Raw genomic sequence first — 26,420 nt, 5'->3', positions numbered from 1 at the left:
AGACAGAACCTGAAGCAGGCTCCAGGCTCTGAGCTGTCAGAATAGAGCCTGACGCAGGGCTAGAACTCACAAACCATGAGATCATGACCTGAGCTGAAGTTGGACATTTAACGAGTGAGTGACTCAGGTGCCCCAGATTGAGTCTTTTTTTTTAAATTAAGTTTTTATTATAATTCCGGTGTAGTTAACATACAATGTTAGTTTTAGGCATACAATATATTGACTCAACAATTCCATACATTACCCAGTGTTCATCCCAACAAGTGCTCTCCTTTATCCCTATCACCTATTTCACCCACCCCCCACCACCACCTCTGGTAACCATCAGCTTGTTCTCTGTAGACAACAGTCTGTTTCATAGTTGGTTTCTCTCTCACTTTTTTTGTCCTTTGCTTGTTTGTTTTGTTTCTTAAATTCCACGAGTGAAAACATATGTTAGTTGTCTTTCTCTGATTTATTTCACTTTGCATTATGCCACTTCTTTATCCATTAATCTATTTAGGACACCTGGGCTGCTTTCATAATTTGACTGTTGTAAATAATGCTGCTATAAAACATAGGGGGGCATATATCACTTTAAATTAGCGTTTTTGTATATTTTGGGGAAAATACCCAGTAGTGCAATCACTGGATCATAGGGCAGCTCTATTTTTTTTAGTTTTTGAGGAAACTCCATACTGTTTTCGACAGTGGCTATACCAGTTTGCATTCCCACCAAGAGTGCACAAGATTCATTTTTCTCCACATCCTCATCAACACTTTTTTTTATTGTGGTTTTGATTTTGCCATTCTGACAGGTGTGAGGTGATACCTCAGTGTAGTTTTGATTTGTATTTCCCTGATGATAGGGGATGGTGAACATCTTTTCAGGTGTCTGCTGGCAATCAGTAGATCTTCTTTGCAGAAATGTCTTCATGTCTTCTGCCCATTTGTAATTAGATTATTTTTTGTGTATTGAGTTGTATCAGTTCTTTATATATTTTGGATACTAACTCTTTTTGGATATGCCATTTGCAAATAAATTCTCCCATTCAGTACGGTACTACTAGATTTGTTGATTGTTTCCTTTGCTATGAAGAAGCTTTTTATTTTGATGTTGTCCCAATAGTTTATTTTTGCTTTTATTTTCCTTATCTCAAGAGACATATCTAGAAAAATGTTGCTACAACCTATATCTTTATTCTTTGCTTATCTCTTACTGGTTTTTGATTTGTGGTTACCATTAGGTTTGTATATAACATCTTATGCATATAGCAGTCTATATTAAGTTGATGGTCACTTAAGTTCTTATGACCCCATTCTTTACCTGTCTCTGCTGCCACATTTTGGGTATATAGTATCATATTTTACATCCTTTTATTTTGTAAATCCCTTGACTGACTCTTACAGATATATTTATTTTTCATATTGTCACTTTTGGTCTTTCCTTTCCACAGAGTTCCCTTTAATATTTCTTGCAGGGGTGGTTTAGTGGTCATGAACTCCTTTAGGTTTTCTTTGCCTAAGAAACTCTTTATCTTTCCTTCTATTCTGAATGATAGCCTTGCTGAATAGCCTTCTTGGCTCCATATTTTTCCCTCTCAGCAGATTGAATATATTATGCCATTCCCTTCTGGCCTTCAAAGTTTCTGTGAAACAATCTGCCATAGCCTTATGAGGTTTCCCTTGTATGTAACTATCTTCTCTCCTCTTGCTGATTTAAAGATTTTTATCACTACTTTTTTTCCATTTTAATTACTATGTGTCTTGGTGTGGAACTCCTTGGGTTGATCTTTTTGGGGAACCTCTGTGCCTTTCTGGGTCTGGATATCAGCTTCCTTCCTCCAGATGAGGGAGTTTTTACCTATTATTTCTTCAAACAAAGTTTTCCCCTTTACTCTCTCTTCTTCTGGGATCCCTATAACATGAATGTTATTACACTTGATGGAGTTGCTGAGTTCCCTAAGACTATCCTAAATTTGCAAAATTGATTTTTTCCTATCAGTTGCTCAGCTTGGTTACTTTCCATTACTCTGTCTTCAAGGTCATTAATTCATTCCTTTGCTTCATCTAGCCTGCTGTCTATTCCATCAAGTATATTTTTAATTTCATTTACTGTATGGTTCATCTCTGATTGGTTCTTTTTTCTCTCTTTGTTAAGGGTCTCCCTGATGTTCTCTACTCTTCTCAAGTACAGTGAGTATTTTTATGATCATTACTTTCAATTCCCTATCAGTCATATTACTTATATCTGTTTTACTTAGGTCTCTTCCTGTGGTTTGGGATATATTTCTCTGTCTCCTCATTTTGACTAACTCTTTATGTCTGTTTCTGTGTGTTAGGAAAGTCAGCTGCATCTCCTGTCCTTGAAGGTTATGGCCTTATGAAGAAGAGGTTCTGAAATGCCCTGCAGGGCAGTGTCCCATTTCTCAGGATCTGGCCCTTCAGGGAGTGACTCCTGTGTTGTTGTGTGCCTGTTGTATTGTTGTCAGTTTTGTCTACAGTCTAGTTTTCTGCAGTGGCTCTCTTTGCCTCTTGTAGGCAGTGTTTGGTCCCTGGCAGGGGTAGGGTGTGTTTTATTAAGGTACATGCTGGTGGGCTTGCTAATGAGACCTGGAGCAGCTGCTCCTAGGACCAGGCCAGCCTAAGAGGATCTGCAAAGAGCATGTGGGATGGGCATGCACTTTCAAGGTATGCTTCAGGCTTCTACAGCACTCACCACTGCCACCAGGACCTAGGCTCTGGAAAAGGCATGGGTTGGGAGACACAGTGGTGGCAAAGTTTGAGCTGGTCTTCATGGGCAGGGGCCCTGCAGCACTGGGACTGAGGCAAGTATGACTAAGAAGAGCATATCCACTGGCTGCAGGGCAGGTTTGGTGCAAGCAAGTTAGGCAGTGAGTGTAGGTGCTGCTCTGGTTCCCTGTGTTTACACTGGTGGGGTTGGGAGGAATGGCATTTGTCTCTTGGGGACAAGCTCTGTGAAGAAGAAATCACTCTCCTTCCCATGTGCCCCAGGCATTTTTCAAACTGCTGGTTCTAAGCTGTATCTGCAGGGGCTATTTGTCTTGCTGTCTCTTTAAGGGAAGGAACTTCATTAGCTTTCTAGTGCCCCCAGGGCTCTCCTGAAGCCCAGCTGGCTTATTTTTAGAACTACAGGCTTTAGGAGCACCTGGGTGGTTCAGTTTAAGGTTGAGGCGCCTGGGTGGCTTGGTCGGTTAACCGTCCGACTTCGGCTCAGGTCATGATCTCACGGTCCGTGAGTTCGAGCCCGCGTCGGGCTCTGTGCTGACAGCTCAGAGCCTGGAGCCTGTTTCAGATTCTGTCTCCCTCTCTCTCTGCTCCTCCCCTGTTCATGCTCTGTCTCTCTCTGTCTCAAAAATAAATAAACATTAAAAAAAATTTAAGGTTAAGCGCCTGACTCTTGATTCAGGTTCAGGTAATGATCTCATCGTTTGTGAGATGGAACCCCCCATCAGACTCTGCACTGTCAGTGTAGAGCCTGCTTGGCATCCACTCTCTCCCTCTCTCTTTGCCCCTCCCCTGCTCATGTTCTCTCTCTCTCATTCAAAATAAATAAGTAAACTTAAAAAAAAAAGAATTATAGGCTTTAAGTCCTGCTGGTTGTAAGAACTCATGATATTTGGTCCCACTAGCTTTCAAAGCCAAATGTTATGGGTGTTTATCTTCCCCATGTGGGGGTCCCCAGTGTGATCATCTATTTCTTGCACTTCATCATGCTCCCTGCTCAGCACAGTCTGTTTAGTTCTCAAACTGTGTCTCTCCCTTTCCTACCTTCTTTGATATAGCCTCTACCTTTGGTTGTGGAGGTCATTATACCAGTCTTTTTGTCGTTTTCTGGGTGTTTATGTCAATGTGAGTGTTATCTAGTTGTATCCATGGGATGAGTTGAGCTTAGGATCCTCCTACTTGGCCATTTTCCCTTCCAGCGATTCCATATGATTGAGTCTTAAATATTATTTCTTCTGCTAGGAATGTTTACCTCTCATCTCCTCTATTCCTGTTTGACTCATATCCATCTTTTAGGTATCAGCTTAGAACACTCTAAGAAGTATTTTCTAATTGCTGAAGTCTGAGTTAGATGGCATTTCTATATATGTCCTTAATACTCAAATAGTACTTCCACATTAGCACTTAAAACAATTCTCTGCAGTTTCCAATTTACCTATCTGTACCTGCCTCCCATGTGAAGGCAGAGACAATATGTTTACCACTGTATTCCCAGAACTTCTTCCTCTGTATCTCCAAGCACTCAGCACAGTGCTTAGCACGTAGCCCAATAAATATTTTTTTAATGACTCAGTATCCTTCCTCTATCATCTTTCTTTTCTCTCTTCAAAGTAATCATGCTACGGGTAGTTCCTTATCTTCTTTTCCTCATTGACAGCTCAAATAATGTGATTTTTGGAAATCTATCACACCTGTACAACCTGAATAAAGCCAAGCTACTCCCATAGTTCCCTACTGCAATGGAACTGCATGAAAGTAAAAATCAATCTGAATAAAACATGATTGGAAAATGATGTAGTGACTGAATTCTCTCCAAGGACACCAAAGGAGGATTCCATTTATAATGAGACAAAACTGATTTTTTTTCCCATTATCTTCCTCTGACTTAACCTTTTACACTCATGGCAGCATATTCCCAATGTTTTCCCCCCATTCCAATATCTATCCTATACAACACCAACAGAAAGTAAATAGCTTTCTCCCTGTCAAAACTAATGTATATTCTGCAGTTTATTCTTTTCTCCTGTATCTTCTCTTTATAGTATAACTCAGCTTAGCCTCTCTAACGTATTTCAACTTTTCTATTTAGTACACACACACACACACACACACACACACGTATATACATGTATATATGTGTATATATATATATGTATGTATATATATATATATATATATATATATATATGTATGTATGTATATAGGATAGCCTGGGAACTGAAGAAACAGGCAAGAATCCCCTTTTCTTTGAAAAAGATAATACACATACTATCATATATACATATTTATTTATTTATTTATCTATCTTTCATATTTGTATATGTCTCCTCTTTTCAAAATTTTTCTTTGGCACCATATCTCCACCCTCCCTTTCTTGTTTTCTTTTGATCTCTAGTCAGTAACTGACTTCAACAATAGTATTGTCATCCCATTATAAAACCCCATTTCCAAAAAAAGAGAATCAAAATTTCACAAGTTTTAAAATTCAATTTGGTTTGATGAAAAACATATATCATTTAAACTCTTTAACACTGCTTATGAGTCAAAGAAAATGCTTGAGTCATAGTCAGAGACTTAACAATCTCAATCTACTTCTTCATCCTTTTATAATTAAACCTGTTTTTCCTCAAGTATCACCATTCAAGCCAAAAATATAAAATTATCTTATTCAATGATATTGCTTTTGTTTAATTATTAGAATAACAAAAGTGTTTGCTACTGTTCCTCTGAGAATATGTAAGATTTTAGTGACATTATTGGCTATCCTGGGTGAACTAAACAACCATTTACAACATTGCCTCTGTGGCAAAATGCTTTCTAAATTCCAAACAACTGACTTCCAAACAAAGTTTTCCCACTTGAATAACCAGGATTCAAACAGTAATATGCCCTACATCTGTCTGCAATCCATTTGTAAGATGAGAATTGCCTGTATTTGAAAGACACATGCTTCAATGTTGGTCTTAATTATGCGATATAGATAGATAGATAGATAATGAGATTCCATACCTGAATTTTTCTTCCTAGTTTTCAATTAAATTCCTCCATTTTATCAGATTAGACTCATGAAAATCCTAAAGAAAATTTTGTCAGCACAAGACATGTTCTATTTTTAATCTTTCTAGAATAATTTTTAACATGTAAGCCACCAGTTAAGCATTCAGCTTACAGAAACCTCTCAGTAATTACAGAACCAAGTAGATGTACTGGGATAGAGATTTTGTTTCCAAAATTCTATCTGATAAATTAATTTTTTTTCTTGCACTAGCAATGGACCTGATCAACATACTACTTTTGCATGTCATTGCCTGCTAGCACAAATTAGTCTGGAGGCAATAGAGGACAACATGGTTAGTGACTATTTTGAGGGTTAGGGATTTTAAAGCCAAGAGTACCTGAGGAATTGGGTAATGAGCAAATGAGGAGTACTCTTGAGCACAGTGCTAAAATGACTGACAGCAGAATCGTAGTTTGGTAGGGAAAGAAATGAGGGACAGCAGAGTCATAGTTTGGTAGGGACAGAAATGAGAGCCAGAGGGAAAACAAGTTGGACAAAGGCTTGTAGCACACCACATGGAAAAGTATAAGTACAATGGGTGTGATGGGCTATGAAGGATGGAAGGAGAGTTGGCTGTCTTCACATAAGAGAATTTTAGAGTACCTAGAGGTATAGCAGTTTCAAGTGATAAAATCTAAGTTGGTGATCACTGGATCTAGAGGATCAATGAAAAGTTTGAGTCAAAGTTGACTTCAAGGGTGTGAAACTAGTTGACTGGGCTCTTTAGTTAGAGATAGAGGAGGCAAGTATCGCCATTCAAGGAGTAACATGCTTTGGAGGGAAGAATACTCAAACACGGTGCTGGAATGATACTAAAAATGGTACAAAATTCAATGCTTATTTTTAGCTTTTTGTTAACAAGTGACAAATGGATATGATGACATTGATTTTTTGTTTGTTTGTTTTTGGCATTCTTCTTCCCAAGTGGCCTGATCACTAAACTTTCCATTCCCATGACTTCAATGAGAAGATATTCTATTTTAAGACAGAACCATTCGAATGCCTCATGTTCAATGTTACGGTCAACTCTATAAAGTAACCTCTGCGTGACTGCTTCAAAGACATTTGTGGAAGCTCTGATCTGCTCAGGGGAAGAGAAGTTTCCTCAGAGAAAACTACATTGGAGGTCATTTTTATTAGGAAACAGGTCTTACAAGTCTCCACTGCTACTAACTCAACCTGCCATCCCAGGGAATAGTTGTGTAAAGATGACGATCAACTCTTCTGGGCAGTCAAAATTGTGAAGTGATTGCTAGAGGCCTGGTTTGGTGACATTGATCAAGGTCAGATGTGTGTGTTTGAAGCAGGAAATTAGAAATATTTTTTATTTATAATAGTCATGCAAATTAGGCTTACAGTCAAAGGGAATACATGGAACCAAGCTATGGGCAAAAGAATTTCTAACAAAATATTCAACATGTATTCCACTAGCAGTTTGTCTTGTGCCAGATAATCTCTGTAACATCACTGTCAAATGGGCCAAGCCAGACGAAACAGTAGTGGAACATAAGACTGTATGTGAGGTGGGATATTACAGCCCTTTCATGTTGGGCACTTAACCGACTGAGCCATCCAGGCACCCCTGTGTCAAATATAATTTTAATGAATAAATCTTGTTTTATAACTGCCCCAAATTTATTTGACTGAGTACTGCCCCCAGATCTTTTTCTTTTTCTTTTTTCAAATATTTCCCAAAAGGGGAGGGGAGGTGTTGGGCAAGAGAAATATGTCCATAGAGCTACCATAAAGTGAACTGTGGGAGTTGTGGAAGGAGAGAAAATAACTTCCCTTAGCAGGGTGTATTATTATCAGTATTATCATCCTTTGGCTAATTGGAATTCCAAAGAACAAAGATAACCACTTAAATAAAATAGGATTACAAACTGGAATTTTTATGAATGAGATGCTCAATCCATTTAATCTTGGTCATTATCTCAGGTTTGTATCTGAGGTTACTTAGAATTCTTTCAAATGCATTTTTATACATATTAGGACAGGAGAGCATTCTAGATAGAACTCAGAAAAAAAGGAATCTCCCATTAATCTATTTGCCACTATCTGGTCTCAAAAATATGGGAGAGGGGTGGGGATGGAGGTGTAGAGGGATAGAAAGAGGAGAACATCCAAATTTTCTACTTTTTGATTTCAAAGTTTATAGACAACAAGAACAGAAGTCCTATAAGAATAGACATCCATCCTCTTTGTCTCTAGGCTGAAATGAATTGCTGTTGTTTGTGAAATCCCTCTGAGACAGAGATTTTACTCAATGAGCTGCCCTTTCCCAGGGATCTCCAAAGGCATGAAAGGAAAAGAGCAACACCTTAGATAATAAAGCAGGCACACCCTGCCTGAATCTGCTATGTAAAAGATTTAAAAACTTTCTATTCTTTGCTTTAGAACACTAGCTTTACTTTCTTGTAAGCTCATTTCAAGACTGCTGCTGGTGAACAGACAGGCCACTACAGAGGCCATTAAGTAGTGAACAATCAAAATCTTCATCTAGTTCCCCAAACAGAGAAAAGAGTGGTCACCAGCAGGAGAGATATATATTTACTGTTTGTGGTAATGCAGTGATAGTGCTCCTTCTAGTAAAAGCAAAAGCACATAGAATATTAAAATTAAAAATAAGGACAAAAGTCAAGCTTCCATTTGACTAAAGGGTATACTATACCTCAAATATCAGTAAAACCTGGTTCCTGGTTTTGCCTCTCTGAAATATAGTATTAGGGTAATTTAAGTGCTAATGAAAGCAGTCATGATTTTTTTTTACCAAATGGGCCTCAAATTATTAACTCTATAGTTCAGAAATATTTGTTGACTGAATGCATAAAAGACTTATTAATATGCCATGTAGACAATTTCATTATGGAACTTAAAAACCAAGAGTCTACATAATAATTAAGAATACAAAATCTGTATAGAGAGGGAAAAGACATTATGAGGCTTGGGTTTGTTACATATGGGGATGCAATAGCAAATTGAATGCACATATAATCCTGTGAATCTATATTATCTATAGTCTATACTATATTATAGTACAGTATAGTGAAAAAAAAAAGGTCTAGAGTGCTCATCAGAGGACATAAATTCTAGTGTCAACTTTGCTACTAATGAGGTTAAGTGAGCCTGCACAAGTCCTTAACCTTTATGTAAAAGCAAGGAGTTGGTAAACACATTAAGATAATTTCTATTTGGACACCTCAGGAAGATGGCAGCATAGGAGGATGCTGGGCTCACTGTGCATCCTGCTGATCACTTAGATTCCACCTACACCTGCCTAAATAACCCAGAAAACCGCCAGAGGATTGGCAGAACGGAGTCTCCGGAGCCAAGTGCAGAGGAGAGGCCCAGGGAAGAGGGTAGGAAGGGCGGCGAGGCGGTGCACACTCCACGGACTGGCGGGAGGGAGCCGGGGCGGAGGGGCGGCTCGCCGGCCAAGCAGAGCCCCCGAGTCTGGCTGGCAAAAGCGGAGGGGCTGGACGGAGTGTGTTCCGACAGCAAGCGCTACTTAGCGTCTGGGAGGTCATAAGTTAACAGCTCTACTCAGAAAGCGGGAAGGCTGGAGGACAAAGGGAGGGAGAGTTGCTGACCCCCAGACGACAGAGCTCAGTTTGGTGGGGAACAAAGGCGCTCGCCAGCGCCATCTCCTTCACCCATCCTCCAGCCAAAATCCCAAAGGGAACCAGTTCCTGCCAGGGAACTTGCTCCATCCATGCAAACACCCAACTCTGTGCTTCTGTGGAGCCAAACCTCCGGCAGCGAATCTGACTCCCTCCCGCTGCCACAGGGCCCCTCCTGAAGTGGATCACCCAAGGAGAAGCGAACTAAGCCTACCCCTCCTGCCCCCGTGCACCTTGCCTACCCACCCCAGCTAATACGCCAGATCCCCAGCACCACAAGCCTGCCAGTGTGCAAGTAGCCCAGACGGCCATGCCACCCCACAGTGAATCCCGCCCCTAGGAGAGGGGAAGAGAAGGCACACACCAGTCTGATTGTGGCCCCAGTGGTGGGCTGGAGACAGACATCAGGTCTGACTGCGGCCCCGCCCACCAACTCCAATTATACACCACAGCACAGGGGAAGTGCCCTGCAGGTCCTCACCACTCCACGGACTATCCAAAATGACCAAACGGAAGAATTCCCCTCAGAAGAATCTCCAGGAAATAACAGCTAATGAACTGATCAAAAAGGATTTAAATAATATAACAGAAAGTGAATTTAGAATAATAGTCATAAAATTAATCGCTGGGCTTGAAAACAGTATAGAGGACAGCAGAGAATCTCTTGCTACAGAGATCAAGGGACTAAGGAACAGTCACGAGGAGCTGAAAAATGCATTAAACGAAATGCAAAACAAAATGGAAACCACAACGGCTCAGATTGAAGAAGCAGAGGAGAGAATAGGTGAACTAGAAGATAAAGTTATGGAAAAAGAGGAAGCTGAGAGAAAGAGAGATAAAAAAATCCAGGAGTATGAGGGGAAAATTAGAGAACTAAGTGATACACTAAAAAGAAATAATATACGCATAATTGGTATCCCAGAGGAGGAAGAGAGAGGGAAAGGTGCTGAAGGGGTACTTGAAGAAATGATAGCTGAGAACTTCCCTGAACTGGGGAAGGAAAAAGGCATTGAAATCCAAGAGGCACAGAGAACTCCCTTCAGACGTAACTTGAATCGATCTTCTGCACGACATATCATAGTGAAACTGGCAAAATACAAGGATAAAGAGAAAATTCTGAAAGCAGCAAGGGATAAACTTGCCCTCACATATAAAGGGAGACCTATAAGACTCGTGACTGATATCTCTTTTGAAACTTGGCAGGCCAGAAAGGATTGGCACGAGATCTTCAGTGTGCTAAACAGAATAAATATGCAGCCGAGAATCCTTTATCCAGCAAGTCTGTCATTTAGAATAGAAGGAGAGATAAAGGTCTTCCCAAACAAACAAAAACTGAAGGAATTTGTCACCACTAAACCAGCCCTACAAGAGATCCTAAGGGGGATCCTGTGAGACAAAGTACCAGAGACATCACTACAAGCATAAAGCATACAGACATCACAATGACTCTAAACACGTATCTTTCTATAATAACACTGAATGTAAATGGATTAAATGCGCCAACCAAAAGACATAGGGTATCAGAATGGATAAAAAAACAAGACCCATCTATTTGCTGTCTACAAGAGACTCATTTTAGACCTGAGGACACCTTTAGATAGAGAGTGAGGGGATGGAGAACTATTTATCATGCTACTGGAAGTCAAAAGAAAGCTGGAGTAGCCATACTTATATCAGACAAACTAGACTTTAAATTAAAGACTGTAACAAGTGATGAAGAAGGGCATTATATAATAATTACAGGGTCGATCCACCAGGAAGAGCTAACAAGTATAAATGTCTATGCACCGAATACCGGAGCCCCCAAATATATAAAACAATTACTCATAAACATAAGCAACCTTATTGATAAGAATGTGGTAATTGCAGGGGACTTTAACACTCCACTTACAGAAATGGATAGATCATCTAGACACACGGTCAGTGTGCACATGGAACATTCTCCAAGATAGATCATATACTGGGTCACAAAACAGCCCTTCATAAGTTTACAAGAATTGAAATTATACCATGCATACTTTCAGACCATAATGCTATGAAGCTTGAAATCAACAGGAAAAAGTCTGGAAAACCTCCAAAAGCATGGGGGTTAAAGAACACCCTACTAAAGAATGAGTGGGTCAACCAGGCAATTAGAGAAGAAATTAAAAAATATATGGAAACAAACGAAAATGAAAATACAACATTCCAGACGCTTTGGGATGCAGCGAAGGCAGTCCTGAGAGGAAAATACATCGCAGTCGAGGCCTATCTCAAGAAACAAGAAAAATCCCAAATACAAAATCTAACAGCACACCTAAAGGAAATAGAAGCAGAACAGCAAAGGCATTCTAAACCCAGCAGAAGAAGAGAAATAATAAAGATTAGAGCAGAAATAAACAATATAGAATCTAAAAAGACTGTAGAGCGATCAACGAAACCAAGAGTTGGTTTTTTGAAAAAATAAACAAAATTGACAAACCTCTAGCCAGGCTTCTCAAAAAGAAAAGGGAGATGACCCAAATAGATAAAATCATGAATGAAAATGGAATTATTACAACCAATCCCTCAGAGATACAAACAATTATCAGGGAATACTATGAAAAATTATATGCTAACAAACTGGACAATCTGGAAGAAATGGACAAATTCCTAAACACCCACACTCTTCCGAAACTCAATCAGGAGGAAATAGAAAGCTTGAACAGACCCATAACCAGCGAAGAAATTGAATCGGTTATCAAAAATCTCCCAACAAATAAGAGTCCAGGACCAGATGGCTTCCCAGCGGAGTTCTACCAGGCATTTAAAGCAGAGATAATACCTATCCTTCTCAAGCTATTCCAAGAAATAGAAAGGGAAGGAAAACTTCCAGATTCATTCTATGAAGCCAGCATTACTTTGATTCCCAACCAGACAGAGACTCAGTAAAAAAAGAGAACTACAGGCCAATATCCCTGATGAATATGGATGCAAAAATTCTCAATAAGGTACTAGCAAATCAAATTCAACAGCATATAAAAAGAATTATTCACCATGATCAAGTGGGATTCATTCCTGGGATGCAGGGCTGGTTCAACATTCGCAAATCAATCAACATGATACATCACATTAATAAAAAAAAGAGAAGAACCATATGATCCTGTCAATCGATGCAGAAAAGGCCTTTGACAAAATCCAGCACCCTTTCTTAATAAAAACCCTTGAGAAAGTCGGGATAGAAGGAACATACTTACACATCATAAAAGCCATTTATGAAAAGCCCACAGCTAACATCATCCTCAATGGGGAAAAACTGAGAGCTTTTTCCCTGAGATCAGGAACATGACAGGGATGCCCACTCTCACCGCTGTTGTTTAACATAGTGTTGGAAGTTCTAGCATCCACAATCAGACAACAAAAGGAAATCAAAGGCATCAAAATTGGCAAAGACGAAGTCAAGCTTTCGCTTTTTGCAGAAGACATGATATTATACATGGAAAATCTGATAGACTCCACCAAAAGTCTGCTACAACTGACACATGAATTCAGCAAAGTTGCAGGATACAAAATCAATGTACAGAAATCAGTTGCATTTTTATACACTAACAATGAAGCAACAGAAAGACAAATAAAGAAACTGATCCCATTCACAGTTGCACCAAGAAGCATAAAATACCTAGGAATAAATCTAACCAAAGATATAAAAGATCTGTATGCTGAAAACTATAGAAAGCTTATGAAGGTAATTGAAGAAGATATAAAGAAATGGAAAGACATTCCGTGCTCATGGATTGGAAGAATAAATATTGTCAAAATGTCAATACTACCCAAAGCTATCTACACATTCAATGCAATCCCAATCAAAATTGCACCAGCATTCTTCTCGAAACTAGAACAAGTAATCCTAAAATTTGTATGGAACCACAAAAGGCCCCAAATAGCCAAAGTAATTTTGAAGAAGAAGACCAAAGCAGGAGGCATCACAATCCCAGACTTTAGCCTCTACTACAAAGCTGTCATCATCAAGACAGCATGGTATTGGCACAAAAACAGACACATAGACCAATGGAATAGAATAGAAACCCCAGAAATAGACCCACAAACGTATGGCCAACTAATCTTTGACAAAGCAGGAAAGAACATCCAATGGAAAAAAGACAGTCTCTTTAACAAATGGTGCTGGGAGAACTGGACAGCAACATGCAGAAGGTTGAAACTAGACAACTTTCTCACACCATTCACAAAAATAAACTCAAAATGGATAAAGGACCTGAATGTGAGACAGGAAACCATCAAAACCTTAGAGGAGAAAGCAGGAAAAGACCTCCCTGACTTCAGCCGTAGCAATCTCTTACTCGGCACATCCCCAAAGGCAAGGGAATTAAAAGCAAAAGTGAATTACTGGGACCTTATGAAGATAAAAAGCTTCTGCACAGCAAAGGAAACAACCAGCAAAACTAAAAGGCCACCAACGGAATGGGAAAAGATATTTGCAAATGGCATATCGGACAAAGGGCTAGTATCCAAAATCTATAAAGAGCTCACCAAACTCCACACCCAAAAAACAAATAACCCAGTGAAGAAATGGGCAGAAAACATGAATAGACACTTCTCTAAAGAAGACATTCGGATGGCCAACAGGTACATGAAAAGATGTTCAACGTCGCTCCTTATCAGGGAAATACAAATCAAAACCACACTCAGATATCACCTCACGCCAGTCAGAGTGGCCAAAATGAACAAATCAGGAGACTAAAGATGCTGGAGAGGATGTGGAGAAACGGGAATCCTCTTGCACTGTTGGTGGGAATGCAAATTGGGCCAGCCGCTCTGGAAAGCAGTGTGGAGGTTCCTCAAAAATTTAAAAATAGACCTACCCTATGACTCAGCAATAGGACTGCTAGGAATTTACCCAAGGGATACAGGAGTACTGATGCATAGGGGCACTTGTACCCCAATGTTTATAGCAGCACTCTCAACAATAGCCAAATTATGGAAAGAGCCTAAATGTCCATCAACTGATGAATGGATAAAGAAATTGTGTTTATATACACAATGGAGTACTACATGGCAATGAGAAAGAACGAAATATGGCCCTTTGTAGCAACGTGGATGGAACTGGAGAGTGTGATGCTAAGTGAAATAAGCCATACAGAGAAAGACAGATACCATATGTTTTCACTCTTGTGTGGATCCTGAGAAACTTAACAGAAACCCATGGGGGATGGGAAGGGAAAAAAAAAAAGGGAGGTTAGCGTGGGAGAGAGCCAAAGCATAAGAGACTCTTAAAAACTGAGAACAAACTGAGGGTTGATGGGGGGTGGGAGGGAGGGGAGGGTGGGTGATGGGTATTGAGGAGGGCACCTTTTGGGATGAGCACTGGGTGTTGTATGGAAACCAATTTGACAATAAACTTCATATATTGAAAAAAAAGATAATTTCTATTGGTAAATTTTTATGAATCTAGACTGATAATGCAAAGTACTTCTGTTGGCAGATATGCAAATAGTTATTAATCACAAAGCCTTTCAATAAGGCTTTCTAGTTAAATAGCTGTAGGGTTAACATTTCCTGTACATTTGAAATCGTTTATAACTTTGAAAAAAGAGATGTGCAAAGTTGGGTCTTGGCATTCTTGCAAGTGGAATTAAGATTTTGTAACTTCTGGGAAATAAATGAAATTTTTCCTGTCCCTAAAACTATCACCAGGCTCTTAACTTTGGGTTTGCAAAAATGAAAGAAATGTGTATGTGGGGAAAGGAGAGTAATGTTGGGAAGGAAATTGATTCCACAATGAATACTGTTTTCCACAACAGCTTGCACATGTAGTCCACAAATGCAGTGATATTTAATTGTGCTTCATTAGTGAACAAACACAGTCAAAGGTAATCGAAAGTGTCTTGTTGATGAAGCAAATGACCATGAAGAACATTTCTGTATCATCTCTATTTTAAAGATGAATTTGTATCATCTGTCTCTCTAGTTTGTACCTCAAACTGCTATTGAAGACAATGTTGTTCTTTGTCCTCCATTTTAAAATGCTTTCATTTTGTCATAATGGGAGCTATAAAATATATCATGTTTTTCTTTCTGTCTTGGCTTCTAGGAAGCTCATAGCTAAATTTAATGCATAACAGCATAGGGAATATAGTCAGTAATATTGTAATTGCATTATATGGTGACAGATGATATAACTACACTTGTAGTGAGCACAGCATAATGTATAGAAAAGTGGAATCACTATGTTGTGCACTTGAAACTAATGTAACATTGTATGACAACTATATTCAAATAAACAAATTTTAAAAATAAACGTAATGTTCAATAATAATAACCATCCTTAATATAAGTATTTGGAATAATTGTCTGAAATTTTTCCTCCAATTTTTAACCTTATTTTAATAGCCATGGTTGTAAACTACATGAAACCTTTCTAGGAAGTAGATGAGGAATAAATATATTAATGCATATGTTAGGCAGGAAGCTAGGCATGAGAGACAGGAGGACCCACCTTAGATGTCCTGGCAGAGAGCCCCAACCTAGGATTGCCCAGGGACTATACTATTCCACCCATCTAGCAGTCCAGGAAGAGGAATAGTTGTTTGTTATGCTTGCTGTACATGTGCAGAAAACAGCCCTTGTCCTTATTTGACAAATGTCTCTGGAACAGAAACAATGTTGCTGTTTCCTACACTATGCAGGCATTTCAAATGCATCTTGGGAAAGGACATGCCCAGTTGACTACTGTATGATCGAGACCTGTCACTGAAACGTTGTAACACTAGGACCCACCCAAAAGAAAAAATGATAGGAGCCCACACCCCAGAGTTCCCCGGGGCCTTGTCTCTCTTGACTGATTGGCCTGCTCCTCCCTTGTAGTGTACTTCAATGATTTTTTCTCTGCCTTGCTTTTGTTTCACTGTCCTGTAATCCTTTACTGCACCATTGAAAACAACTGAGGCTTTTTCTCTTTTCCATGTAACTCTGGGTAACACATTCAGAAACAAAAGGGAAGAAAAGAAGGAAAGGAGGGAGGAGGGAGGGAAGCAGAGAGAGGGAAAGAAAACAGGCAGGCAGGCAAGCTAATTTAATTTAGATTGGGAGAAGGAAGGATGGGTAACCAGCCCTTGTAGAATTTAAATCTGAGATAATAACTTGGCAAAATGGAGCAAAGGTAGCTATCTGGTTAGGATGCAGTCAACACGTATCCATGTTCTATCTAGAGGAAGAAAACATTTATATATGTGGAAATTAGAGTATACTTTAAAATCATGGTCTGAAAAAATTCATTAGAAATAGACCAGCTTTGGGTAATTACTTTCACAAAAGCACTGTTATTTGTGGAAAAATTATAACTCCTAACTAGATGTGGAACAGAGACCAATATAGAATGTAAAATTCAATGCCTTCAACCATCACTGGGACTACACAGAGCAACAGGAAGCTTAAAGAAAAACAAGATAAAATATTTTTGGAAATGCAACATTTGGAAATTCTTTGAGGTTGTACAATTTTAACAGTTTCCCTTAAAGAAAAAGTCTCTGCATATATCAAAAAATCCTTTTTATTTCAACTGGAAAACAGTAAGAAGAAAAGAAGGTCTAAGGATAGCTAAGATTAAAGTAAAACTAAATAACATTCTTGTTATACAGATTGGGTAGGTGAATTTCTTGATTCACTTTTAGAATGCAGCATTGGGAAAAGGGGGAGGACAAACGTGTAGAAAGAGTAAAAACAATTGAAGGGGCTGCAGAAAAATGAATAACAAATAAGATATTTGACAAAGATTGACAGATAGATTCTGGGTCACTGTTTAAACACTAACCTCAGTTGAAAATTACAGGCATCCTTATCAATCAGTCACAAGTATACTCCATCTTCTTGGGTTCACAGAGAGTTATGTAGGGACTACTGATCCTTTAAACATTAAAAAAAAAACATTTTAAAGGCATCTACACACTTTTACAGAAAAGAGAGAACATCTAGCCAGTGAACAATATATGGCAGTAACTATCCTGTAGCCCGTCCTTGGAGATCCAGGTGACTTATAGTATATTTGTTCTAATAAAATTATCCATAAATTTTATTTTTTTCCCTTTAAAACAGAGATGTCTTAAATATAATCAAGGAGGGGCGCCTGGATGGCGCAGTCGGTTAAGCGTCCGACTTCAGCCAGGTCACGATCTCGCGGTCCGTGAGTTCGAGCCCCGCGTCAGGCTCTGGGCTGATGGCTCGGAGCCTGGAGCCTGTTTCCGATTCTGTGTCTCCCTCTCTCTCTGCCCCTCCCCCGTTCATGCTCTGTCTCTCTCTGTCTCAAAAAAAAAAAAAAAAAAAAAAAAAAAAAAAAAAAAAAAAAAAAAAACGTTGAAAAGAAAAAAAATATATATATAATCAAGGAAATGACTAACTAAAGTAACCCTATGGTGAATCTCTTTTTAAAGTAAGAGATCCATGAAAGGGAATAAAATTATCTTCTTAGCTTATCAATTTTGTAAAATAATATTTTCATTTATTGAGTTTGCTTAAATAGGGGTACATCTGAATATACCACTGTGAGCAAGAATGAAGTAGCATGGCCTGGCTATGTGTATCTGAAATTGCAGCCATTAAAATCTACTGTTCAGAATGTTCAATTCTTTTTATACATATTAGGTAATATACAGCCAACTCTCAATTATCTAGGCTAATGGAGGTGAAAAATGACATGGGCAATTTAAAATAGCAAATAATCCAGACATTATTTATGTAGATTTAGAAAGCCATCTTAAATCTGAAATTATCTTTGAAGTATGAGCCACTATTCAGGAAGACTAGAAACTGAGCTGGCATCAGGAATCTTGAGGGCTGAGTAAACTTTATGGACTGTCAAGTCTTCATTATTCCTGCTTCTAGAGGTGGAGGAGATAGAAAGTACAGAGCTATTATTCTTAGCTAGAGAAAAAGTTTAAGAATAGAAAGGATAGGAAGGGGGCTGGAGGATGATACCAAAACAAGTTTCTGGGAAAATCCCAAGCTTTCTCATTTGGGAGTTTCCTAGCTCATTTAGGGACTGAAACTTCATTCACTGGTGCTCTAATACACAGAATTTAATCCATGGTTTAAGAAATCAACCAAATTAAATGGACATCACTAAGAGAAAACTCAACATGAGGTATTATATATATATATATATATATATATAGAGAGAGAGAGAGAGAGAGAGAGAGAGAAAACCAACTAGAAGGACTTTTTTTTTTTTTTTGGCAACATGCTTTCCAGCAGGGATTAATGAAACATCAAGCAGTTCTTGGAATTCTTCCCCATTCTGATTTTCCAACATAGTCCTATGCTATTCCTTTATCTCCTCCAGTTTTATACTACATGTATGTAAGCTACTGACTTTAGATCTATATGAGAAATAAATATAAAAATCAAGAACTCACTGTTTATGTAGGTTTATCTCATACTGCCAGTTCTGCTCACCAAAAATAAGATAGAATAGAATAAATTAAAACAAGATTGCCTACTGGGCATTCAGCATCCATGCCACTTTCCATGGCAGTAAGTAGGTCTTCACATCCACAAAAGTTTAGAAAGAGCTTGGTAGCATTCTGGCCCCAATAATTCAACTCATTTGATTTGCCGCACAAGATTGTATTCTCAGTGTCAGGGTCAGCAGGATTTGGCCCAAAACTATAGGGCCATTCATTTTCAGAGGTACCTGATTTTGCAGGTGAGCAGTTCTGTCTCCATAAAGTTCCACTTCTGTGGCTAACATCTCAATCACCCTGTAAGAGACACCTATTCTGGGGTCTGATGAGCATCAGCAATGGGATTCTTAACTCAGCATTTGGCTCTCTATAACATTATTTTACTGGTTTCAACATCAGCCATATGTCCAACCTTGGAAAAATTACATTTATTGCATGTAGGGTTTCCTTTAATAAAAACAGGGCTAAAGGAATGTAGAGATGATGTTTGTAAATAGATTTTTTATGGAAAGAGCCTAAATGTCCATCAACTGACGAATGGATAAAGAAATTGTGGTTTATATGCACAATGGAATACTACGTGGCAATGAGAAAGAATGAAATATGGCCTTTTGTAGCAAGGTGGATGGAACTGGAGAGTGTGATGCTAAGTGAAATAAGCCATACAGAGAAAGACAGATACCATATGTTTTCACTCTTATGTGGATCCTGAGAAACGTAACAGAAGACCATGGGGGAGGGAAAGGAAAAAAAAAAAGAGGTTAGAGTGGGAGAGAGACAAAGCATAAGAGACTGTTAAAAACTGAGTACAAACTGAGGGTTGATGGGGGGGTGGTGATGGGTATTGAGAAGGGCACCTGTTGGGATGAGCACTGGGTGTTGTATGGAAACCAATTTGACAATAAATTTCATATTAAAAAGAAAGAAAAAAATCACAAAAGCTACTGGTTTCTGAGAAAATAAGACTATGTCTGACTAAAGCTAAAATTTTTATCGGCAATAAATTTTAATCACAATTTATAAAAATGCTATCCTCCCATCCTTGCATATAAATTTTTTTTAAAGCTGAGGAAAACTATTATTACTTTATCCAGAAAGATGCCCTTCCTCCTGCCCTGTCCCTTTGGTCCTGTCAATGATTCTCAGCCTTACAGATGAAAGATACTTAAATTATACATTACTGTCCTGCTTTGTGAAAGTTGTGAGAGAGATGGTTTGAATTTCTTGTTTTTATTATTTTTTTGATAAGAAAAAGGAAACAAAAATCAAAGTAAACTGCTGAGTTTTTAAAATATTTTTTTCCATAAATCATGGAAGAAATGTTTATAAAATGGTAACAAAATTAGACTTGCTGCCTGATCACAATGAATCAGTTCAAATGTTGAGTTTACTGAGTTCACATGGTCTGCAATAATTTATTTCCTCTTACTGGAAACTAGCATAATGGAATGTGTTTGAATGGGGACTCTGGTAGAAGCAGTGTTAAAACAATACAAACATTAATCCAAAAGATGTAGAATTGCTTTCAATTCTGGGTTATTATAAATGAATGAATAGGAAGACAAAAGAAAAAATCAAGTAGTAAGAAATTCAAGGTAAAATAGCAAAAAGTAGAATTAGAAAACTTTCTTAAAAGAGATGATATAGTATTTATAAGATACAAAAACTTCCCTGCTGCTTCTGTGGGGCCTTCTCAGAATATTTCAAACTGCAATGATCTTGTCCTTCTCTGAGGTCACAGAGGCTGTTTTTTTGCATTGAAAATGTAAACATTTGATGTTACAATGAATTAGATGATTTTGGAAAACCTAGGATATACCAGAACCTATAGAACAACATTGTAGTCCATATTTACTGTTGTATATGACTATTTTATTTTTATAAGTCTTGACAACACACTTTCTACTTTTATACTTTGTACCATACTACACTCATAATATTTCCTCAATAAATACTACTGATTGAATATGTTCAGGGCCTGATGGGTTATTTCATATGCATGAGTATAATGCTTTAGAAGTACAGTTCAACGATCTAGAACCTTTCCAGCGTGAGAAGACCTTTCTTTGTTTTGCTACATAAGAGAAACTTTGATGCAAGCTATTAGACAGCTTTGCACAGTTACAAGTCCTTTGCCAAAATTTGATTTAACACATGTTGCTTTTCCATGATTACCTAGGATTCTAGTCCTCCCCAAAGGAAACTTTAAGCTCAATAAATTGTTAACTTTTCTGGATATAAGCTGTCTGAATTTAAAGAACAAATCCATGATTTCCTATGCTTGTTACTTCATAATGTTATGACTTCATATATATTCACCACAGATAGGAAAGGATGGGGGTGCGCTGGTGATGGGGAGTGTTAGGTGCAATTAAAGGTTATAGCCAGGTTTGCTGGCATAATTCTCCATTACAGAGAATTCGTAGAAATACAAATCAGGCAGGTATATTAAAATTTTTATCCATTCTCTATACTAGATATGCAATCTCATTAGTCTTGACAAAGGTCAAGAAACTGAAAGTAAATCAGTACATACAGTACTGATTTCAATTTCCTTCATTTATAATTAAGATTCTCCATTACTGCATTTTAAACTCTCATTTGTCAACTCTAAATCTATGCAAGTAATGGGGAATGAACAATTCCTTAATAAAGCAAAGTATGTAGATTAACTATAGTATGGTATCTAAAAGGAAGTGTGCAGGATACTAGGAGTAAGGGCAGTTCAGATTAAAGGGATAGTGGAAATAAAGATTTCCATTCTATTTGAATGTCATGTGAGTTTTGGTTTTAGATCTTGTGTCTCATGTACTTCCAGTTTTGAATGTTTGAAAGAGGAGAGTATAGTAAATTCCTTGGTGGTAGGAATGGTTTGGGGTGGGGATAAGTAGGTGTAAAAATAGTTTACTGATTAGGTTGGTGTGCTAGGAGGGATTAATGGTGCTGAGTAGGAAATTCTGCCACTTAGGGGGTGGAAAAGGTAATTAAATATTCCTCTTTTTCACCAGTATAATCTGCTGGCTCTACAAATCCCACCCTTTCCACTTCTGGCATCCTTTCACTGGCGCTTTGTTATCTTCTACTCTCCTCTCAGCACTCAACTCATCCCTAGTATCCAACCATCAGTTTCTAAGGTCTTTACACTCTTGGAGAATTAGTAGCTAATCTGTAGCTTGACTTTATGAAAAGTTATATTATATATACTTATATACTTAATATATTAACCATAATATTAGTAAACTCTGAGTCTAAAGCAAAGTTTGTCTTTTCTAACGTGGAGTAAAATGGTATCATTCTCCCTGAAAGACTCTCATTGCTTTAACTGTCATTTATACAAAATGATTTCTTATGAAACATCCACCACTTTAGAAAGATTTCAGAATCAAATATAATTATGATTACCTCTCATAAGGAGGCTAGATAATCAGGACCTCATTAGGAATAAAAGGCACATAAAGATGGGAGACCATTTCATTAGGTACCACAATAAAATGTCTTTGACAAGTAAATGGTGTTTTAGTTTTTTCTCTAAAAACAATCTAGAAGAATATTCTTAATACAAAGATTTTTAAAAATACATTATATTATAATACATATATTATATATACATATACATGTGTATACATATATGATATATACATATTATTATATACATGTTACATACATAATATACATATATTATACATATATATATGTGTGTTATATATGCATATATATCACACATATATATTATAATACATTAAAATACATTATATAGAAATGCTTAGCCATGTTGTATGTTATTGGAGGATGGATTCCATGTATGCCTTCATTTCACAAATATTCATTGACTACATACTGTATGTAAGTACTATGGAGATGATAAAGATGCATTCTTATTCTGTGTAAAATAAATGTACAAATAGAATTTAGCCTCCCCAAAAGTAGGACTTTTTGTGTGTTTTGTTCACTGCTGTATCCTCAGCATCCAAAACAGAAGCCAACAATCTCTTCCTTCGAAAGGGCCAGATGGTAAATATGTTAGGCTTTGCTAGCCACATATGGTCTCTATCGCATATTCTTGTTTGTTTATATGACCCTTTGTAAATGGGTCATAAAATGTAAAAGTATAGACATGAAATTTTAATTCTAGCCCTGTAGGCTAGATTTGGCCCACTAAGTATAGTTTGCCAACCTCTGGTCTAGATCATTACCCAACAGTAGGAAGAAGACATTGAATATTTGTTTAAAAATGAATGAATATATTCAATGAAGACAGTATAAGCAATAAAAGATAGCATGGTTTATGCCCTTGAAGAGCTAATGTTATCCATGAACAGAAATATATATAGAACTAATGATAGTAAGTTTCCTCAGAGGAGGAAAGTTGGAATGACCAAAGAATGTGACATTTGAACTAATCTTGGACAGGACTTTTAATGAAAAAGAGTTCAAATGAGTTCTAGGTGGAATTCAGCTTTACTGACTTCAATTAGAGAGGGAATTTTGGAACTTATGGATGGATTTTTGTAGTTATATCTACAACTCTCATGAACTATAAATCAAGTTACAGTACATGCTGAGGTTATAGTTTTATTGCCTTCTTATTCACCATCTACAAAACTTCCATTGGATATCCAGAAACATTATGCTGAAAATCAAGGAAACTACTTTTCTTTGGATGAGGATGATGAATCCAATGGTCTATTTTTGTTAACATACAAAAGCCACTATTAATGCCACAGGGTGAACAAAGCATTGTAGCCACAACAAATCTTGTCAGGCTGGCTGTTAACTATAATTGAAGCAGTACATTGCATAAAATAAGAGACAATTGGCAGATATAAAGAGTTATACTGAGTAAACAATCCATTTAGAGCCTAATAAATAGGAAGGGCAGTGAGAAACCAGAGACCCTGTTAGTGAAACCACACATCTCTATTTATATGCAAATTATTTGACATTTGTTATATGTTAGTGCGGGTGTGGAGTTGGCTTTAAAGTGCTGTTAATTTGGGTTATAACAGATGCAGGAGATTTCTTTAAAAGCCCACAACTTCCTGAAAAGATAAGTTTAAATGTTCTAGGATTCATGAGTTAAAAAAAAAAAAAAAAAAAAGCCTGATATATTATACTTCAGTGATCACTATGGGAGGATTGACTTTTCTTTTTTTTTTAAATTTTTTTCAATGTTTTTTTATTTATTTTTGAAGGAGAGAGAGAGAGAGAGAGAGAGAGAGAGAGAGAGAGCATGAGCAGGGGAGGAGCAGAGAGAGAGGGAGACATAGAATGGGAAGCAGGCTCCAACCTCTGAGCTGTCAGCACAGAGCCCGACGCGGGGCTCGAACCCACGAACTGCGAGATCGTGACCTGAGCCAAGGTTGGACGCTCAACCAACTGAGCCACCCAGGCGCCCAGGATTGACCTTTCTTAAGTACTGCATATGTTCATTCTTTACATGACATCCAAATGGACTAAAAATGCAGTGAGGCCATTGGCTTCATTACTACAAACTACAATATGCTTATTTACACAAAGAGGTTGTTTAATTCTTGATTTCCCTCAATCCAGGGCTAATCTGCACATCTAGGCTGCTTGTAATCCTACTCAAATTGTTCCTTACTTCCAGTTCTCTGCTGAGATTGTTTCTGAGTTTGAGGCATTTCTCCTTCTATTACATGATAATGGATGCCCTTTCCCTGGTTATTTCTCCCTGTTGAAAGTCACCATTGTCAGCAGCATGGCCTAACATGACTAGTGTCATGCCCCATAATGATGGTATTTCCAAAACAAACATGACAAAGAAAAGAAAGAGCAACATCAGCCACAGAAGGGGAGGGCTGCTCTGCAATGTAGACATCATGGACTATTTAATACTTTAATTGTAAAGTATAACTGTTGGACATTTAAAGACATAATTGTCCATTGATGTTCAAACTGATAAAGATGATCATTTTGTACCTAATTCTCTAGATTTCCAATTAGGAAGGATAATACATGAAAAGAGTTTCCTGGAATTTGACTGATTGAACCACATTTCTGACCTATGTTTATTACAGCCATGTAGCTTCTACTGACCTATGTTTACTACAGCCATGCAATCCATTTTGTATTATGTCAGTGTGCCTATTAGCAATTCACTCTTAGAGGCTCACATAATCTGGTTTAGGTTGTGTGTGAGGAATAAGCTTAGGAATCCCCCAGGTTTACAGCAATGGGTTAACAAGACATTAAGAAGTACAAAGCCATAGGATGCTCACACCCAAGTTTGGGTAAACAAGATTAGCACCCCAAGAATAAGGAGGTGCAAAGGCACCCAAGAATAGAGAGGAGGTGCAGAGCCCCCAGAATAGAGAGGGAGGGGCAAAGGCCCCAGAATACAGAGGGGCGCAAAGGCACCCAATACAAAGATATATGAAGTAAGCAAGTTAAGACCCCCAATACAAAGGTATATGAAGTAAGGAAGTTTAGGTGTTCAGGGTGGAAATGTCCCCCAAGTTAGTACTATAGCAAAAAGGTGCTTTCACAAGAGGAAAGGACCAAGTTAGGTAAACAGGTAAATTGGTCTTGGACCACTGTTCTGCGGGTGATGCAGCCCATAGTGGAGATGGTTAACAAATGAAAAGGTGCCTTGTTAACCCTGAGGGTATTTCCCCTATCTGTCTTATCCCCTAGACTACCTAAAATAAACAGATATGGCGCCTCCTGTCTGCCATTAACAACCATCTGCCCATCTGCCTGGCGTGAGGATTTTGTTTTATATTGACCCTAACTCCAAATACCATATATCTTCAAAACCCCCTTTTCCCTGATGTCCCCAAGTTAGTGTTCCCAGTTTCTTTGTCACTTTGTGCAACCCCATCATGTTTGTAAGCCTTCTGATCTTAATAAATATGGGGCAAGGACCCATATTCAGGGCTCTTGTCTTTTCCTGGACATTAGCCATCTTTTCATCCTATGTCCCACTCTTTTGCTGGCCAAAAGAGAACTTTAGACTTAGAGTCTATGACAGTTGTGAGAAAGAATTTGATGGTTTCAAGCTCATCCTCTGGGAACACAAATCCCAGAAAAACTTCAAATTAGTGTAGTTTTTTTCTGTTACTAAGTCTTTCTGGGTTTGAACAGAAATGCATTGAATTTGGATTTCTCTTCTCTATTTTACCTGGCATCACTTCTGACACAGAAACTGACCAAATAATAGTCAATTAGGTTGACTGCTATCATTGTGCATGTGAAGGAAACAGTAAGTGCAGAATCTGCTTTACAAAGGCAGTTCCAATGAGCACTGACTTATTTTTCACAGACATTCACATGGATGCTAAAAAATGGATCCAGGCTGTTTGCCTGGCAGCTGAGTTCCATGATAAAGACATTTGAGAGCCAATGAAAACATTATAATCTTCCTTTACCATCATATAAAAAGAACTTGTAAGGTGGCAGAAGGCAAGATAATCTATTTAGACCACATGTACTTTCAAAAGCATCATTGCACTGAGATAGTCAACAATCAGACTAGACAGCCTAAAACTATGACAGACTATTCCTAATTGCATCAGAAAAAGAGCAAGACAAGAAAGCCCAAAATTCCTTAGAAAGGAAATATCT

At 38.0% G+C, this 26,420-nt stretch overlaps 1 protein-coding gene across 4 annotated transcripts in view; it reads right to left on the bottom strand.

The window, feature by feature from the left end:
• DIAPH2 (diaphanous related formin 2) overlaps nt 1–26,420 on the bottom strand; it is a 974,644-nt gene that overhangs the window by 109,271 nt on the left and 838,953 nt on the right. The gene's annotated exons all lie outside the window — the stretch shown is intronic.

The sequence above is a fragment of the Panthera uncia genome, chromosome X, assembly GCF_023721935.1.
Source record: "Panthera uncia isolate 11264 chromosome X, Puncia_PCG_1.0, whole genome shotgun sequence".
Taxonomy (NCBI): Eukaryota; Metazoa; Chordata; class Mammalia; order Carnivora; family Felidae; genus Panthera; species Panthera uncia.
The sequence above is the reverse complement of the archived record's forward strand: the minus strand, read 5'-3'. Positions and strand labels throughout refer to the sequence as shown.